We start from the raw sequence: 19,352 nt of genomic DNA, 5'->3' as shown, positions 1-19,352 counted from the left end.
TTTTGGACCAGTTCCCTCTTCCCATCCAGTGGGGAAAATAAGTATTTGATATATTGCTGATTTTGCAAGTTTTCTCACCTAAAAGAATGGAGAGGTCTGTAATTTTTATCATAGGTACACTTCAACTGTAAGAGACAGAATCTTGAGAATAAAAAACAAGAAAATCACATTGTATGATTTTGACATAATTAATTAGCATTTTATTGCATGAAATAAGTATTTGATACAATAGAAAAAAAAGAACTTAATATTTGGTACAGAAACCTTTGTTTGCAGTTAGAGGTCAGACGTTTCCTTTAGTTGTTGACACACACTGTTGTTTGCACACACTGCAGCAGGGAGTTTGGCCCACTCCTCCATACAGATTTTCTCCAGATCTTTCTGGCTTCGGGCTGTCGCTGGGCAACATTGAGGTTCAGCTCTCTCCAAAGATTTTCTATTGGGTTCAGGTCTGGAGACTGGCTAGGCCACTCCAGGACCTTGAAATGCTTCTTACAGAGCCAATCCTTAGTTGGCCTGGCTGTGTGTTTCGTGTCATTGTCATGCTGGAAGACCCAGCCACGACCCATCTTCAATGCTCTTATTGAGAGAAGGAGGTTGTTAGCCAAAATCTCGCGATACATGACCCCATCCATCCTCCCTTCAATACGGTACAGTCATCTTGTCCCCTTTGCAGAAAAGCACCCCCAAAGTATGATGTTTACCCCACCATGCTTCATGGTTGGGACGGTGTTCTTGAGGTTGTACTCATCCTTCTTCTTCCTCCAAACACGGCGAGTGGAGTTGATACCAAAAAGTCCTATTTTGGTCTCATCTGACCACATGATCTTCTCCATGCCTCTTCTGGATCATCCAGATGGTCATTGGCGAAGTTCAAATGGGCCTGGACATGTCCTGGTGTGAACAGGGGGACCTTGTGTGCCCTGCAGGATTTAAATCCATGACGTCGTAGTGTGTTGCTAACAGTAATGTTTGAGACTGTGGTCCCAGCTCTATTCAGGTCATTGACCCGGTCTTCCATGTAGATATGGGCTGATTCCTGAACATTCTCAGAATCATCCTTACCCCACAAGGTGAGATCTTGCATGGAGCCCTAGACCGAGGAAGATTGAAAGTCATCTTGTGTTTCTTCCATTTTCTAATAATTGTGCCAACAGTTGTTGCCTTCTTACCAAGCTGCTTGCCTATTGTCCTGTAGCCCATCCCAGTCTTGTGTAGGTCTACAATTTTGTCGCTGGTGTCCTTAGATAGCACTTTTCTCTTGGCCATGGTGGAGAGGTTGGAGTGTGATTAATTGAGTGTGTGGACATGTGTCTTTTATACAGGTAACGAGTTCAAAAAGGTGCAATTAATACAGGTAATAAGTGCAGCATAGGAGATCTTCTTAAAGAAAAACTAACAGGTTTGTGAGAGCCAGAATTCTTCCTGGTTAGTAGGTGATCAAATACTTATTTCGTGCAATAAAATGCAATTTAATTATTTAAAAATCATACAATGTGATTTTCTGTTTTTTATTTTTAGATTCTGTCTCTCTCAGTTGAAGTGTACCTACGATAAAAATTACAGACTTCTCCATTCTTTGTAGGCTGGAAAACTGGCAAAATCTGCAGTGTATCAAATACGTATTTTCCCCACTGTATATGCATCCTCCATTCTGGTATATGTCCCTTATCCTGGGCCCCATCTTGGTGTATATCCCCTCTTGGTATACGTTCCCCGTTCTGCACCCCATACACATTCATAATAGTATAATGCACCCCATAGAAATCCATAGTAGCATAACGCACCCCAGTCATCCATGGTAGTATAATGCATCCCATTGACATCCCTAGTAGTATAATGCACCCCAAAGACATCCATAGTAGTATAATGCAACCCATACACATCCATAGTAGTATAGTGCACCCATAGATATCAATAGTGCATAATGCACCCCATAGACATCTATAGTAGTATAATGCACCCCGTAGACATCCATAGTAGTATAATGCACCCCATAGACATCCATAGTAGTATAATGCACCCCATAGACACCCATAGTAGTATAATGCACCCCATAGACATCTATAGTAGTATAATGCACCCCATAGACATCCATAGTAGTATAATGCAACCCATAGACATCCATAGTAGTATAATGCACCCCATAGACATCTATAATAGTATAATGCACCCCATAGACACCCATAGTAGTATAATGCACCCCATAGATATCTATAGTAGTATAATGCACCCCATAGACATCCCTAGTAGTATAATGCTCCCCATAGACATCCATAGTATAATGCACCCCAAAGACACCCATAGTAGTATAATGCACCCCATAGACATCTATAATAGTATAATGCACCCCATAGACACCCATAGTAGTATAATGCACCACATAGATATCTATAGTAGTATAATGCACCCCATAGACATCCATAGTAGTATAATGCTCCCCATAGACATCTATAGTAGTATAATGCACCCCAAAGAAATCCATAGTAGTATAATGCAACCCATACACATCCATAGTAGTATAATGCACCCATAGATATAAATAGTGCATAATGCACCCCATAGACATCCATAGTAGTATAATGCACCCCATAGACATCCATAGTAGTATAATGCACCCCATAGACATCCATAGTAGTATAATGCACCCCATAGACACCCATAGTAGTATAATGCACCCCATAGACATCTATAGTAGTATAATGCACCCCATAGACATCCATAGTAGTATAATGCCCCCCATAGACATCTATAGTAGTATAATGCACCCCATAGACATCTATAATAGTATAATGCACCCCATAGACACCCATAGTAGTATAATGCACCCCATAGATATCTATAGTAGTATAATGCACCCCATAGACATCCATAGTAGTATAATGCTCCCCATAGACATCTATAGTAGTATAATGCACCCCATAGAAATCTATAGTAGTTTAATGCACCCCATAGACATCCATAGTAGTTTTATGCACCCCATAGACATCCATAGTAGTTTAATGCACCTCATAGACATCCATAGTAGTTTAATGCACCCCATAGACATCTATAGTAGTTTAACGTACCCCATAGACATCCATAGTAGTATAACGCACCCCATAGACATCCATAGTAGTATAATACACCCCACAGACATCCATACTAGTATGGCCAATGATTTTTAAAAAAATGAATAAGTAAATACTCACCGTTCCATCGCTCCTGCGCCAGCCAAGTCCTCTTGTGGAACAAAAGGGGCTTGGTGTGAGATGGGAGAGTGTGATGTCACTTCCATGCACCCCGTCAGGGGCTGTAACCAGCGGTAATATCACTACCGCAGGTCACAGCACTGCAGGGATCATGCTGTTAGGTGTCAGCATTATCCCCGCAGCTGTGACAGTCACCCGCAGTAAAAAGTTTACCGCGGGTGACAGGCACCGGCTGATGGGGCTACTACCCCCATCATCCGGCGCCTGCTGTCACTGTACACGAGCGCCGCTGATGGAAGAAGTAATCTCTCATCAGCTCACTTGTGCAATGAAAGTGAAAGTAAAAAAAATAAGTAAATAAGTATTTAAATAAAAATAATAAACACATTGTACTCACCTAACACTTACCTGCACCTTGACTCCAATGTTCTTGTACCCTGTAAAAAATAAAAAATAAAAAAACAACATATATTTACCTTACAGCTAATCCTTGAAGCCCATGGTCACCTGCAATAAAGGTAAAATAATAAACCAACCTCATCCTCACCTGTCCGCCATAGTCCATATATTGAGTGTCCTACATTGATGTCAGTGATAGCATGGCCACATCCAGAGAGGTGACTGTCCTATCCAGCAGCCAACGATACACTGACAGGAGCGCTCACTCCCGCAGTGTATCACGAGAAGCTGCCGGCTGAGGTCACCGGAGTTTTCCCACGCAGCGCTAATGCTATAAGTGAGATCACTGGAACTCTCAGCTGATCATCAGCTGTTTTAACTCCAGTGACCTCACCCCTGCAGCAGCACTATACACTGACAGGAGTGATTAGTGTCTTCTACAGCAGTCACACCAGTGATTGATGTGGTTGCTGTAGAAGTGATCCGGATCACCATGGGACACTCGGATTACGTCATGACGGTGGACAGGTAAGGGAAATGATTGTTCTTTTATTTAGACTGACGTGAACCCCAACCCTATTACCCCACTCGCCACCACTAAACAACAGTGGGAAGAGCGAAACTAAGTGCCAGATTTGTTTATGGATGCTCCGTTTCTGGGTCCTCTGAGGGCTGATGTTATTAGCCTCGGAGGGGGCCAGGATCCATGACCTCTTCCCTGGCTATTAATATTGTGGAGGTTTCACCAATTTAAGATACACTAGGTAACTGCTCTCCTCCAAATTAAAGATGTCCGAGTGCATGCGGAGAAGCTAATTAACCAAATTTGCTAATCTGGTTGAAAAACCTCACTCAGAGACTGAACCACACAAATGGCATACTTTATTACGTAGACATGGGGTTAAATAGTATTCTCCTTCTAGGTGGGATTAGTAAAATGTATTGCTCTTTTCTGATAACTCTGCACACCGTAATTTGTTCATCTATGTATCTCTTGGTCTGAGTAACGCCTTAGGAATTCCGATGGGAGGGGGTGAGTTCGTCTCTCAGCGCCATCTTTGCCAACTCGACATGAATCTCTCTGTTATCAGCTATGCATATGCATACGTCATTCCCAGGAAATCATTTCTACAAAAAGAATAGAAGCTATTAGTTATATATTCATTAACTATTAACATAATCCATGTGCATATACACATTTGCATACATATATACACATAGAATATTCCATCATCTCTATATTGATTCACATTGATTAGGTAATCTATTAAAAAAAACTAATTGATTTTCTATAATATATATATTTTACCTTGAAATACCTTGTTTGCTTTTAATATCCATATGCTAAAAATCAGAGGGGGAGAAGAATTGACCCTATGTTAAGGCTATTCTGGAACCCTACGATGTGACGGGCACCCCGTCCGTTTTAGACGGACCCACCGACATATCTAAATCTAACTCATATGAAGACCTACAGGAAATGGATGGAGACCCTAAAAGATCTAGTGACTGGGTAATCAAGGGCCACCCCTAACACAGAAATATGAATATTAACTTTACAAACTCATCTACTTCCGGTAATCTCTCTGGTGCAACACTTTTGTTCTAAGGGGAGCTGTTTGTTCATAGATTTTGAGAGCCTTAGTAACTTTCACTGTGGGGCCGGTATTGTCTGGGATATAAGTACAACAATGCTCACCTATCATTTTGCATATCCCTCCTTTTTCTGTGAGTAACATATCCAGAGCTATTCTGTTTTGGAAGGCCATGCTAGATGTGGGTGCTAGTTGGTCAGCTATCCCTCGTAAGGCATCTTTGGTGTAATTGACAAATCTTTGTTGGTTATAATATATGTAATTTATCCAATCTACGTTCTTGTTAATGGTTATTATGGGTATTATGGACTCAAATCCCGCCTTCACTTGGTCTCGGGCCTTGAATTCGTCTGGCACCGCCCTAAGCACTCCGGGAACATCAATATATATTTGTGGGTCAAAACTGCCTTTGGGGTTAACTTCTCTCTTGGCCATGTACCTACAAACGCAGCCTTTATTTCCTCTTTGGATTCCTGGGACTCAGATATAAGGTAAACAGACATTATTGCTTTAGTTAAGGCACATTCCCCAGTCCATTTGCCCTCCGGTCTAATCCTAATCTTCATGTCACCACATTCAAGGAAGTGTTGTACCAGAAAATTGGAATATCATTCTCTTTAGTAATAATTGTTTGGAATGCACGTGTTACCGTAACAAAGGCTTCCCCCCCCAGCTACTGTCATCAGAAAAAAGAACATCAGGGTTGTGGGTCTGAGACCGCCTTCTTGCAATGGGATGCGTGGACCCATGATGTTCGGCCTTCGACCTTCACAACCGTAGGTGATGTAAGCAGCACTTGGTAGGGCCCTTCAAATCTGGCATCCAGTGTGCCTCGCACGTGAGTCTTTATCCAGACAAAATCTCCAGGCTGGATGCTGTGAGTACCTGCTTCAAGATCTGAGTCTGGAATAGAAGAGTACACTGTAGCATGTGTTAGTTTTAACTCTTTAGCAAGTCCGACAACAAAATTCACAAGCTTATCATTCCCTGAACTAAGCTGCTCTGGGTAATATCGACCCATTCTAGTTGGCCCCCTCAAACAAGATCTCATATGATGTGAGCCCTGTGGGTTATCTCGGGGTATTTTGGACTGAGTATAGGGCAATAGGCAGCACCTCCGGCCATGGAAGTGACAATTCTTTACTGGCTTTAAGAATTTTGTTTTTTAAAGTGCCATTCATCCTTTCTACTTTTCCACTACTTTGAGGATGATAAGGAGGGCCAAATCATCTACCAGATTGATTTTGTAACTTCTGCAGTGAAGGCGGGTCCTTGATCACTTTTAATCACTTCTGGAATCCCGAATCTGCAGATAAGTTCTGCCAGAAGCCTTTTCACTGTAGTTCTAGCAGTCACGTTGGTTACTGGGTATGCTTCTGTCCAGCCGGAAAACATATCCACCACCACCAGAACATATTCATATCTTCCACTCTTGGGTAATTGCATATGATCAATTTGGATTCTCTGGAAAGGATACTGTGACTTTGCCAGCTTCTTCTTTGGCACATGTTCTGTTCTCCCGGGATTACAAGTGTTACAAATCTCACAGCTCCTAGTATAGTTTGTAGCAAGAGCTGAGATCTCGGGTGCAATATAGAGTTTATTGATAGCTGAAATCATCTGATTTTTCCCTCTATGTACCTTTCCATGAGCCCACTGAACCACTGCAGGATACTGTGCTCTCGGCAGACATATTCTTCTTCCCACTCTCCAGATTCCATCCTTACAAAACGTTCCTCCCCGTCCAATCCATCCTTGTTTTTCTTCTTCTGTTACTGCATTCTGCCGGTCCACTTAAGTCCTGTGTGTCGAATTCTCTTCCAGTCTTTGCTCCTCTTCCTCTTCCCCCTCTTCTTCTTCCAACCCCAAATTTCTCATTCCCGTTTTTTCCTCATCCCCTCGTTGTCTCTGACTTCTGGTGAGCACAAACACCTTCGTACCCACCCCCCCCCCCCCCCGACACCTATGCTTCCTCTGGAAATATTGGTTCCATAGCTGCAGCTTTTGCTGTAATGTCAGCCAGATGATTCCCCTTGGCTTCCTCCGAATTCAGTATCCATGAGCCTTAATTTTGATCACAGCCACTTGTCTAGGTAACTTCAGAGCTTCTAGCAGACTTCTCACTGCCGCTGCATTCCGGATTGGAGCTCCACTGGCTGTCTTGTAGCCCCTTAGGGCCCATTTCAGGCCAAAGTCGTGGGCAATCCCGAATCCGTACTTCGAGTCCATGTAGATATTGGACACTCGAGTCTCTGCGCACTTGCAGGCTTCGGTCAGAGCATAGAGTTCGGTCTCTTGAGCTGACATATAAGATGGCAGTGGTCCAGCAGAAACAACCGTTGGTGGGGACACCACCGCATATCCAGTATGGTAAGTTCCATATTCATCTGCGTATCTGGACCTGTCAGTATACAGTATCAGATCCGCTTCAGGCAGTGGCTGCTCAGAGACAGTAGGTAGGTGAGAGGTTTCTGCCTTCATGACCTCAAGGCAATCATGGTCACTCGAATCAGGGTATTCATGGTTTTCTGAAGACCCCCCTAAGTCTTCAGGGCAGTCCCCCCTTGAAAGAGGAAGCAGAGTGGAGGGGTTCAAGACATTGCATAGATAGATGGTTGTGCTGCGTTTGTGCAAGGATAGATTTCAAATCATGAGATGCCAGTATGGTTGTAGAATGGATAAGTACAACATCTGCTGTTCTGTGAAGGAGTTCTGTAGCTGTCAGCACTGCTTTGAGGTATATTGGAGCTGTTTACGCCACTGGATCCAATTTACTGGAATAATATCCGATGGGTCTCATGTGGCCTCCATGTTTTTGTGCCAGAACTCCTGAATCATGCCTACACTCTTCAGAGACAAATAGAAAGAATGGAAATTCATTGTTGGGAATCCCCAGTGCAGGGGCTAAAATGATGAGTTCTTTCACTTGGTCCATAGCATCTTCAGCTTCTTGGTCAAATGCAGGTCAAGCTCAGAAGAGTGGACCCAATCATATAGAGGTTGCATGAGAGCTGACGCGTTAAGGATCCACTGCCTGCAGTATGTGACCATTCCCAGGAAAGCTTGGAGTTGTTTGACAGTTCTCGGGTACGGGATGTCACAGATAGCAGTTTTCTGCTCTTCAGTGAGATGCTTGGTACCTTGGGATATGCAATGACCCAAAAACACAACTTTGGTACAACACCATTGTAGCTTTCGCAGAGTAACTTTGCATCCGATGGTGGCCAGAAATTGGAGCAAAGATTAGCTGAACCTGTGGCAAGTTTGGTTGTCGGGACAACAGAGGAGTAGATCATCGACATATTGTATCAATGTGACTTAAGGGTTCTCACTCTTCCAGGGTTGGAGACAGGTAGTTAAGGCCAGTGTGAAGTGATGAGGAGAGTTCTGAGCTCCTTTAGGCATAACGGTCCAGATGTACTGTACTCCTGTGTGTGTAAAAGCAAAAAGATACTGACAGTCTGGATGCAGAGGCACACTGAAGAAGGCGTTTGCCAAGTCGATTACTGTAAAATGCGTTGCCTCAGGGGGAATTTCACTGAGTAATGTATGTGGATTTGGCACCACTGGGGTCTTCAGGATTGTAACTGCATTCACAGCTCTCAGATCTTGCACCATCCCGAATTTATCTGGTTCTCCTCTTGCAGTTTTCCTCTTCACTGGAAACAATGGAGTATTAGCAGGAGAAACACAGAGAATTAATGCTCCTTTCTTGAGTAATCCTTGGATCTGGGCATCTAATGACACTTCTTGGGCTAATTTCAGTGGGTACTGTGGGAGTCTGGGAATCCGTGCACCTTCTTTCAGGAAAACTTGGACTGGTGGGACAGGCAGCCGGCCTATATCATCAGGACCTTGAGACCAGAGTTCAGGTGGTATGCCATCAAGATAATGCTGTGGTATCGCCGTTGTTGCAAATTGGATGGCACACAATGGGAGGGCATGTACCTTTGTTTGTTCCTTTAATGGTAATGGAGTAGAGACATCTAGATGCATTCCATTCTCATCATATGATATCTGAGCATTTAACTTCTGGAGTAGATCTGCTCCCAACAAATTAAGCGGGCAGGTGTCTGAAATGAGCAATCTGGCCAGTAGCTTCTGTTCTTTCCCAATAGACAATGGAAATATTAGTCAGGATGAGTGTGGTTTTCCATCCACTCCCACACATGAAAGGAAATTATCAGATATAAGTGATTCATAGGGAAAATCTCTTGACCGTATCACTGATCTGGCTGCACCCGTGTCTACTAGGAAAGGTAAAATTCTGTCCTCCTCATCAATTTTGACAGTAGAAATCAGTCCAGATTTAGTGGGGGCGTTTTCAACTGAGGTCAAGGTGAGCACAGGTTTGCCACTGTCCTATGTGGGGTAATTCTGGTCTTTCCCCGCAAACCGGCGTGGTGGGTCCCTGTTATTTTGGTGCATCTGTTGCGGTGGCTGGTCTCTGTAATTCTGCACAGGTTCTCTTGGCGTTGTCTCATACTCTCTCTGTGGTGGCTGCCATGATGGCTGTCTATACTCTTGGTGGGAGTACAGTGGATTTCCTTGGTAGCGTGAAGAATCTCTTCTTTTAAAGTGCGGGTTGTAGGAGAGTGGCATTGAGCCATAGAAAGGATTCCCTCTTTTCACTGGACATCCTCTTCTGAAATGACCTGGTTGGTTACAACGGTAACAGATTGGTTCCCTTAGTCTTAAACTCGGTCCTGTACATTTGTTGAGGACCCATCCATCGTGGGGTTGAGCGGTATAGTTGTTGTGGGTATCCTGGGGGATATGGCAACTGTTCTTGTTGATTATCTGCAGGTTGATAGACTGCTAGAGCAGCTGGAGCAGGAGCAGGAACAGGAGTCGTGTTGGTGCTGGAGTAGGCTCTGGAGTAGGCCTTGGAGCTGGCCTTGGTAAAGCATTCAATTGTTTCTCTATAGCTTTAGCAATGAGGGGTACCTTCTGCGGGGACATCTCCACGTATTCTGGCCTGGAGTCTGTAAGTTTCGCTGAGATTTCCTCTCTGAGTCCCCTAACAAATGAAGTGACTAGCAGATTTTGTTGGATCCTCTGACCTTCATCGAACCGTTGATCCTTGAACAGAGTAAGGATTCTGGTGTACAATTTTTCGACATTCTCCCCTGATTCTTGAGTACAGTCCAATACACTGGTAGATGAGTCTGTGAGCTGCTCCTTGGCCCATTGCTGAAGTTGTTGACAAAAAGCTCCTCCTGATTGGTAAGTCTCCTTGTCTGTCACTTGGCTGTCATTCAGAGCTACTTGGATTATTGGCCAGAAGGCATCTCTCGCTTTAATGCTAGTGATTTCATGAAGATCTTTCCAAGTGGCTGAATAAGTTTGTTGAATTTGTCTGATTCTTCTGTAGAACACTGTAGGGTGTCTGTCTGGGTCAGGTAGTTGTCTAATCACTCGATAAACTTGCGAAGGTGTGAATGCCACATATCTATTATGGCAATCTGGCACTTGAGATTCTGACTGAAAAGATGTTGAGGGAGATACCGGCAACATAGCAACAGGAGGTGGGCTAGTTTGTCCAGGAAATAGTTCACTCGGGTTATCTTCTGAGGTCATCTGGGGGATGAGTGAGTCTGATCTAGCTGTGGCACTTTCCACAGCTCGGGTGAGAATTTGATATTTATGATAATCATTGCTGATTAGTCTTATCTCCTCCAACATAGTTAATCTTCTATACTCCCGTATAGCTTGGACTATCGCTTGGGCACAGGCTTGCATAGGAAATCCATACATTCCAGAACTTATAGCAGGAAGAGCAATAGAAGTAAGGTTCCTTGTTCCAACATAGTTCAGAATATTGTTGATTGTAGCTCTAAGTTGTGACACACACTGATCATGATGATCTTCATCATACACTGGACCTACTGCATGAATGATAAGCCTGCATGGTAATCGCCCGGGTCTGGTGGTTATCAGGTCTGTTGCCTCGACCGGTCCTGAAGAATGTACAATGCTGTTACAGTCTTCCTGAATAGCATTACCTCCGGTTTGCACAATAGTCTTAGCCACTCCTCCCCTATGTTGTAGTCTAGGGTTTGCTGCATTAACTATTGCATCCACTCGCTGTGTTACCAGATTCCCCCAGACCTGCTGTTAGTACCGTTGATGACTTCCAAATCATTCTTTCTGTCCATGGTTTCCAAACATGTGGGTATTCTTCATCTGAAAGGCTGGCACAGAAATCCTCCTGATCCGGAGGGAATTCTGATACTGGTGTATGAAATGTCACACGAGCCGGTTTACCTTCTGGATCGTCTATTGGTGTGGACGCTGATGGTGGTGCTGCCGCCTCTTCATCCCACGGCTCCTCCGGTTCAATAGTATTTCTCCTTTGGTTAAGGACCTGCCGGAACTCCGGACTATTAAATAGAGCTTCGCTGGGCAAATGAGGATAGAGAGGGACATAGTCTTTTGGGACATAGTATGCACCATCCGGAATGACAGCCGGACACACTGATGTAGGAGTAAATGTTGCTGTTGATGTTCCGGGTGTAGTGTGTATTGTGGCCTGTATTCCGGGTGCGACAAGATGGCCACCACCGGAAGGAAGCACACTACAGGAAGGGTGCGCCAAGATGGTCAGAGGCCGGAGGTGATGCAATGGGTGTAGCAACATGGCAGGAGGGGTTGAAACTTTGGGCGGATATAGGTATAACAGATGAGGATGGGGCACTAGGAGTGGCTTGGGTAGAAGCAAAGGGGTGGGCCTCCTGGACGGGGCGCGTGATATGCAACACAATAATCTGCTGACAATGGATTCTGCTGGCCACACTTAGAACACCCCCAACAATTAATTGCGCCGCCATTGTAGGGCAGTGGCGGAGGCATGGTGGGGGGGGGGGGAACAGTGTGAGGTCTGGGATGTGGTGTCCCGCATGTAAGACAAGTATCTCGATTATCAGGATTCTGCTGACTGCAATTTGTACAAGTCCATCCCCCCTTCCGCCATTATCGAGCCGTGGCTGGAGAGCAGTATCTTTGTAATACACATAACATGGCGCCTTTCCCTTATTGTCTGTATTTTCTTCCTCCAACCACCCTTCTTTTGACAAATTCTCTGCTGTTCTATATCAAGCCAAAGCTGTTTGTAACAATCCTTCATCTTCTAGCTTGCCCTTTTTCTTTTGCCATTCTAGCGGCTGTAACCAGCCCTTATCTGGTAGCTCGCATATTTTAGTTAACTGTTTAAGTTTCTGCACATACTTTTTCCCTTCTTTCGATAAACTCAGCGCAGCCTTTTTCCACATGTATTCACTTTGCAACAACCCATTATCTTCCAGTTTTCCCGTTTTCACAAATTGGTGCATTCAACATCTCGTACTGTAATCTACCCCCCGGGTACAACCCACACAATGACATTACTCTTTTGGTTTTCTCTACATATTTCCTTCCTTCTCTTCTAGCAAGCGACCCCTGCGACACAAACAATGTCTTTAGTTTTTTCATGAGTTTGGCTCCAGGCGTTCCATCTCCTTAGACTTATGATCAGACCAGGCAGCTGATACACAAGTAGAATTGTAACAAGTCCCTACACTCCCTACCATGGGATTTCTTATAAATGAAATAAAATTAAGAATTAAATAAAAAAAATGGCATGGGATCCCACGTCATTTTCATAACCAGCAAAGGAAAAGCTGACAGCTGGGGGCTGATATTACTAGCCAGGGAAGGGGTCATTAGCCAAAGATGTTCCCTGGCTATTAATAACAGCTCACAGATGTTTGCATAGCCTTTACTGGCTAGATTACAGGGGGACCTCAGAAAAAAATTGACATAGGGTCCCCCTATAAAATCTAACCAGCAAAGGCTAAACAGACAGCTGTGAGCTGATATTAATAGCAAGGGAAGGGGCCATGAATCCTGGCCCCCTCCGAGGCTAATAACATCAGCCCTCAGCAGACCCAGAAATGGCGCATCCATAAGATGCACCAAATCTGGTGCTTAGTCTCGCTCTTCCTACTGCCGTTTAGTGGTGGCGAGTGGGGTAATAGGGTTGGGGAAATAACCGCACAGCACTAATGCCGTAAGTGAGATTACTGGAGCGCTCAGCTGATCATGAGCTGTTTAAACTCCAGTGACCTGAGACGGCAGCTTCTCGCGATACACTGACAGGAGCGCTCACTCCCACAGTGTATCGCCGGCTGCCTGATAGGACAGTCACATCTCCGGATGTGGCCGTGCTATCAGTGGAGATCATTGTGGGACATTCAGTATATGGACTATGGGGGACATGTGAGGATGAGGTTGGTTTATAATTTTACCTTTATAGCAAGAGACATGGGCTTCGAGGATTTGGTGGGTATATGGTGTTTTTTTATTTTTTACAGAGGACGAGAACATCGGGGTCAAGGTGCAGGTAAGTGTTAGGTGAGTATAATGTGTTCATTATTTTTATTTAAATATTTATTTATTTTAACTTTTTTTACTTTCATTTTCACTGCACAAGCGCACTGATCAGCGGCGCTTGTGTACAGGTGACAGAAGGCGCCGGATGATTGGGGTAGTAGCCGCATCAGCCGGCGACTGATGCCTGTCACCTGCGGTAAGCTTTTTACCGCTGGTGACTGTCACAGCTTCAGGGATCATGCTGACAGCATGATCTATGCAGCGATGTTACCGGCGGTAGGGATATTACCGCCAGTCACAGCCCCTGATTCCCGCGTTGTCACGCAGGTGACAGCGTGAGAAACTAGGGATGTTCCTGTTCGTGGCCGACTCCACGTCACAGGTAACAAGCCACATATTCTCCTCAAGGACAATCCCATCTAAACATCTTATGACATCGGTAGAATCCTTTACAAAGGATGGGAGGGTCTCCACACACCTCTGTAAATAAAAGTCCACAAATTTACTTATAGGCTCACAAAGACCCCCAATGCCTGACACGATGGGTCTACCAGGCGGGCAGAGGTGGTCTTTGTGAACCTTGGACAGCAGATAAAAGGTCGGCACCATTGGGTATTCTGGTAGAAGGGCCTCTTTCATTTTTGGGGGGATGGCTGAATTTTTGACAGCATCATCAAGTAGATGTGAAAGTTCCCTTGTAAAGGTTGCAGTGGGGATGGTGTCTAACCTCCTATAACATTTGACATTATTAAGTTGTTTAAAGGCCTCTGATTCGTATGCTTGTACAGGCCATAACACGACGTTCCCGCCCTTGTCTGCCCTTTTGATTACAATGTCCCTAAGATTTTTAAGTTCTTAAATGGCTCACCTATGTGATTGAGATAGATTATCACAAGAGACACCATCTTTCAATTTGAGGAGTTCCTTTTTAACGAGCTTAACAAAAATATCGACCTGGGAACAGGTAGACAGGGGCGGGAACACGCGCGAACGTCTATACAGGTATGTAGGGAGTCTCACTATATCATCATCATTCTGTTCTGCTGCCAATGATTCAAGATCTCGTAAGGCCTGTATCTCGGCAGCCGAAGAGAATATATCAGACCCCTGTAATGAGGAGCTAAAGTACTTTTTAAAGATTAGCTAGCGGGCGAATAATTCCAGATCTTTAATAGTAGTGAAGTAGTCATATCCCTCTACCGGTGAAAAGGAAAGGCCCCTAGCTAACACCTCAATTTGTGACTTAGGTCATATTTAGATAGATTAATTACCTTTAAGTTTTCTTTATTTTCTTTTCCCTGAAATTGTATGGATGATTTTTTCATTTTGTGCATGACGTTCTGAGTTGTTGGAAGGTGTTTGTAGGCATTGCCTCGGCAGGCATAGCCCGTTTGTCTAAAAAATTACCTCCACATTCTTCCTCAGAGGTAGATGAAATGCTAGAAACCGATTGAGACCTAGATCTCGGCTTATTGTACTTATTTTTATGGCGCCAAAGATAGATGTTCTTAGATTGATAGTCCTCAAGGCCTCTTAAGTATTTTTTAGTTTTAATGGCCTGGGTCTCAAATTCACATTTAGTGAGGTCTTCCTCCAATTATTGATCAAAATTTTTATAATCGTTAGTCGAGAGTAAGGTCTGAATCTTCTCTCGCAAGACGTCAATCTCTTTTTCAATGGGCTCTAGTGTTTTTTTGTCAGACCATCAGTGCGTTCCTTACTGTCACCTGTTGGGATTCTGTCTTTTGTATCCCACCATGGTTTTAGCTGTTTCTCTCCCAACACCTATTATGTGATGTCTTTACTTTTATATTTTGTACCAAACAAAATTATAGCGTATTTTTCATATCTCCTATGTGTCTCGGGTTCTTTTGATACGTTGATTATTTATACAATTATCTTTATTATACCCGTTAGACTTTTTGGTTAGGTTTTTTCATTACTTGGAGACCGCATTTCACATTTGGTGATCTGCCTTGTAGGTTATTAACATAGGGTGCTTAGTTAACGCTATTTTGATCAAAAAAATATAAAAGCCATCTCACCACTTTAAGGTGTATCCACTGGGACAGTCCTACCCGTCTCTAGTATTAAAACCTTACCATGTATCAAACGACATCAATGGAAATAAGAGCAGAGCAGGACGAGGCACAATCTAGAATGCTGTACATGAGGGCATACAGGTGCTGGCTTTATTTTATATGGGAAAAACCTAGTGGCAGATTCCCTTTAAAGGGAACCTGCCACGTCCTAGTTGCTATCTACACTGCCCCCATTGCTTTGTTAGTGATGCAATGTGCATCACTTACAAGCTTTTTTCATTAAAATCGGTGGTAGTATATGATTTTATAACTGTATATACACTTTTTCCTACCTGCTGGTATTCACTCATAGGGGTGTGATTCTCACATTCGCTCATAGGCAGCACCGCATTTACATACCTCCCAACTTTTGAAGAAAAGAAAGAGAAACACATCATGTGGCGTGCCACGCTCCTGGCCACACCCACCATTTACCATTTCTTTCTCCCCTGGTAGGAGGAGTTGTCAGAGGGGCGCTGGTAATGAGGGGCATTCAGCAGACGCCCGAGACTGCAGGGCGTAGACCAAAATCTAGGACAGTTGGGACTAGAGATGAGCGGATGGCTTCCCGGATCTCTGGTCCAGCGTCCAGGTCAGTGGCACCTGGCGGATGGATAACAGACCATGAATCTTTAACCATTCGGTGTCCCCGGCAGCTTTTGATCATCCAGGGCAGCGCGACGTCATCTGTGCATCCTGCTCATCTCTAGTTGTGGATTATATTTTGTTCCCTCATTCACAGTTGGAGCCACCAGAACTTTCCCATCTTTATGTAGCTTCACTATACGACATCTGGCTTTTTGTGTCTGTAAGGCCATGTCCACACGTTGCAGAAATACTGTGTTTTTTGTTTTCTGCAGGATCCGCACCAAAATCCACAATAAGAATCAAAGTATTTCTGTACTGTTAAAAAGCGTTAAAAACTCAGCTTCACATCTGCCTCAAAATAGCATCAAATAAATGGGAAAACGCATAAAAGAAACGCAGCAAAGACGCCATAATCAGAGAAAATTGTTACTGCGTTGTTTGGTGCGGACACCTGCAGAAAAAAGCAGCAGAAAGAATGCAGCATTTATGCTACGTGTGAACACGACCTCAGCATTACTGTTTAATTACATTTTTATGGGTTTAATAAAGAAAAATATAAATTATGCCATTTTTTTACTTCATTTACCGATCCCCGTAAATAATCTGATCGCTGTGTTGTGCAGGTCGTTACAATTACAGGAACACCAAATATGTCCGTGTTATTTGCTGATTTGTGATGTTTATTATTTAAAAATAAATGCATTAAAAATAACTTTTTTTCATCATCAAGTGTTTTTCATTATTTTTTTAGTAATTTTATAAGATGAAAAAATCTCTTAGGGCATGTGCACATGATCCGGGGCCACTGCAGGTTTGATGCTGCGTGTTTATGCAGTGTCAAACCTGTAGCGGCCAGATGTTACAGCATAGTGGATGGATTTGTAGAAATCCCATGTCTACTATGCGTCTCCATACACCTGCAGAAATTGAAATGTGGCGTGTCTTTCCAGACTGCAGCATGTCAATGTCCCTTGTGGATCAGCGTGCGGGCTTTCTCCATAGACCCAACATCTATGATGAAAGTCTGCAGGTGAAAAAAAAATGCACAGAAGCTGCAGGTGGCTATTCCACAGTGTCGGGCTGCAGGCTGGTACACATCGTGGGCACATAGCCTGATTCTCCCTGTAGAATAAAAATCCATACATTGTACACAGCAGCGTATTTCTATCAGGCTAGTCATAGTCTGTAGTACAGATCAAGTAAATGGAATCCTCCTCCTTACACCACTGGTGCTTGTGACTCAACACATTAAGGCTCCCATCTATCTATAATGTGAAGATTGTGAGTTCAAGACCTGAGTAGACACTAAAAAAGAAAAAAAAATTTAGTTGCTTATTTTGAAAACTTTTAGGCTACATTACCACGATCAGGAACAGCAGCGCTTTGGACGCAGTGTATTCTCGCTGCGTCCAAAACGCTGCGTTATAATCGCGCAGGTAATTCCGCATGTGCTCACTGAACCATGTGGAGTTACCGCATCCAATATGATTCTATTGTGGAAATTTCATAGTGGAGACTAGTATCTCCGAAACAGAAATTGACGTGCTGCGGCACGTAAATACGCGCCGCTGGCGAGTTTACGCAGCATCAAACAGCAGCACATTTGACATGGGATTTATATAAATCCATCCACTGTGCTTCTAATGTAGAACGCAGCGTTTTGGATGCAGCGCAGGTGAGCGGTGTCCAAAACGCTGCCATTACGGAGAGTGGGCTCATAGACTTATAGGAACAAGATAAATATTTTCCTTCACCTCAGCATACAGCCAACATAAAAATACATTGTTATATATACAATGTATTTCTATGGAGCTGTATACTCTGCTATTGGACAATGTAAACAAGTCATTTTTGACTTGTGATGTTTGCTTCATTAAAAACATGAGCAATTGCATAAAAAAGCCTAAGAAAAACAATAAAAAGCCAGTAGAGGCAACTAGACAGCAGTATGAGGATCCTGGAATCAACTCTGATCTAGCGGTGTCAGTGCTGAACTGTCTACATCGGAGGGGATTTTTTGAGGCCCTCACTCCAGCAACTCCGATCTAGTCTCCTCATCAGTGAAGCGTCTCGATCAGAGAGGAGCACAAAAAATCACCTCCGATCTAGATGCAATTTTGCCGGGAACAGTATTCAAATACATGGGAGGCGCCAGCAGTGACGGAATGCGATGCTGCCCATGACTGAATAAGAAGGTAGGACAAAGTGTATATAAAGTTATAAAATCATTATACTACCACCGATTTTAATGAAGAAAGCTTGTTAGTGATGCACATTGCATCACTAAAAAAGCAATGGGGGCAGTGTATACAGCAACTAGGACGTGACAGGTTCCCTTTAAATATTCATGTAAAAATCCAGCTAGAGACTGCAATAGCTCAAGCGTCAAAAGAGTCCTGATTCATCATTTTCATTCTTTTTAAGTCACTTTCCTTTAATGTCTTGTCGTATTAGTTGCCGTTTTGGCACCAAATTCATCAAAATAGCACACATGATTCATGAATTTGGTACAAAGTCAAAAATGGACTTTCTTCCTGTCTTGAACTGTTTTGGTTACTTTTAGCAAAAATGCACCAAAAATGCACAAATGTTAAAGTGGAGTTGTGCCAAATGTTGCAACTTTTTAAAAAGTCGCAATTGATGAATCAGGTTAAAACAACTGGAATTGCTAGACTCCACAAATAAACAAAAGAAACTAGGCAAACACATATATAATAGACTTAAAAAAGGCGCAAATAGAATAATGAATACATAAGACTAGACAAAAAACAGACGCAAAAGGCAATGAGGAATCGGGGCCAAAGTCTATCCCACCAACATGACTAACAGCTGCAGTTTGTACTGAGCAGTGTGAAATCTTAGCAACAAGAGGGATACTTAGAAGCTGTCAATCAGGCTAGGTGGGCGAGATTGAGTTACATTTTCACACAGGCCTATACAGACTATAAAGAACATGGATATTCCTAGTACAGTACGTGTACATAGAGCAACCTTGTCATATCTAAGAGAACTATTTAGTAATGTTAGTAATGTGAAATCAGGTGACATACATTTTAACCTCTTCACAACAACCGTCGTACATGTACGGTGCATGTCGGATATGGGTGTATGGAGCGGGCTCACGCGGG

The sequence above is a fragment of the Phyllobates terribilis genome, unplaced genomic scaffold, assembly GCF_046119375.1.
Source record: "Phyllobates terribilis strain yellow unplaced genomic scaffold, ASM4611937v1 Scaffold_11__3_contigs__length_659146591, whole genome shotgun sequence".
Taxonomy (NCBI): Eukaryota; Metazoa; Chordata; class Amphibia; order Anura; family Dendrobatidae; genus Phyllobates; species Phyllobates terribilis.
This window is presented reverse-complemented; position numbering follows the sequence as displayed.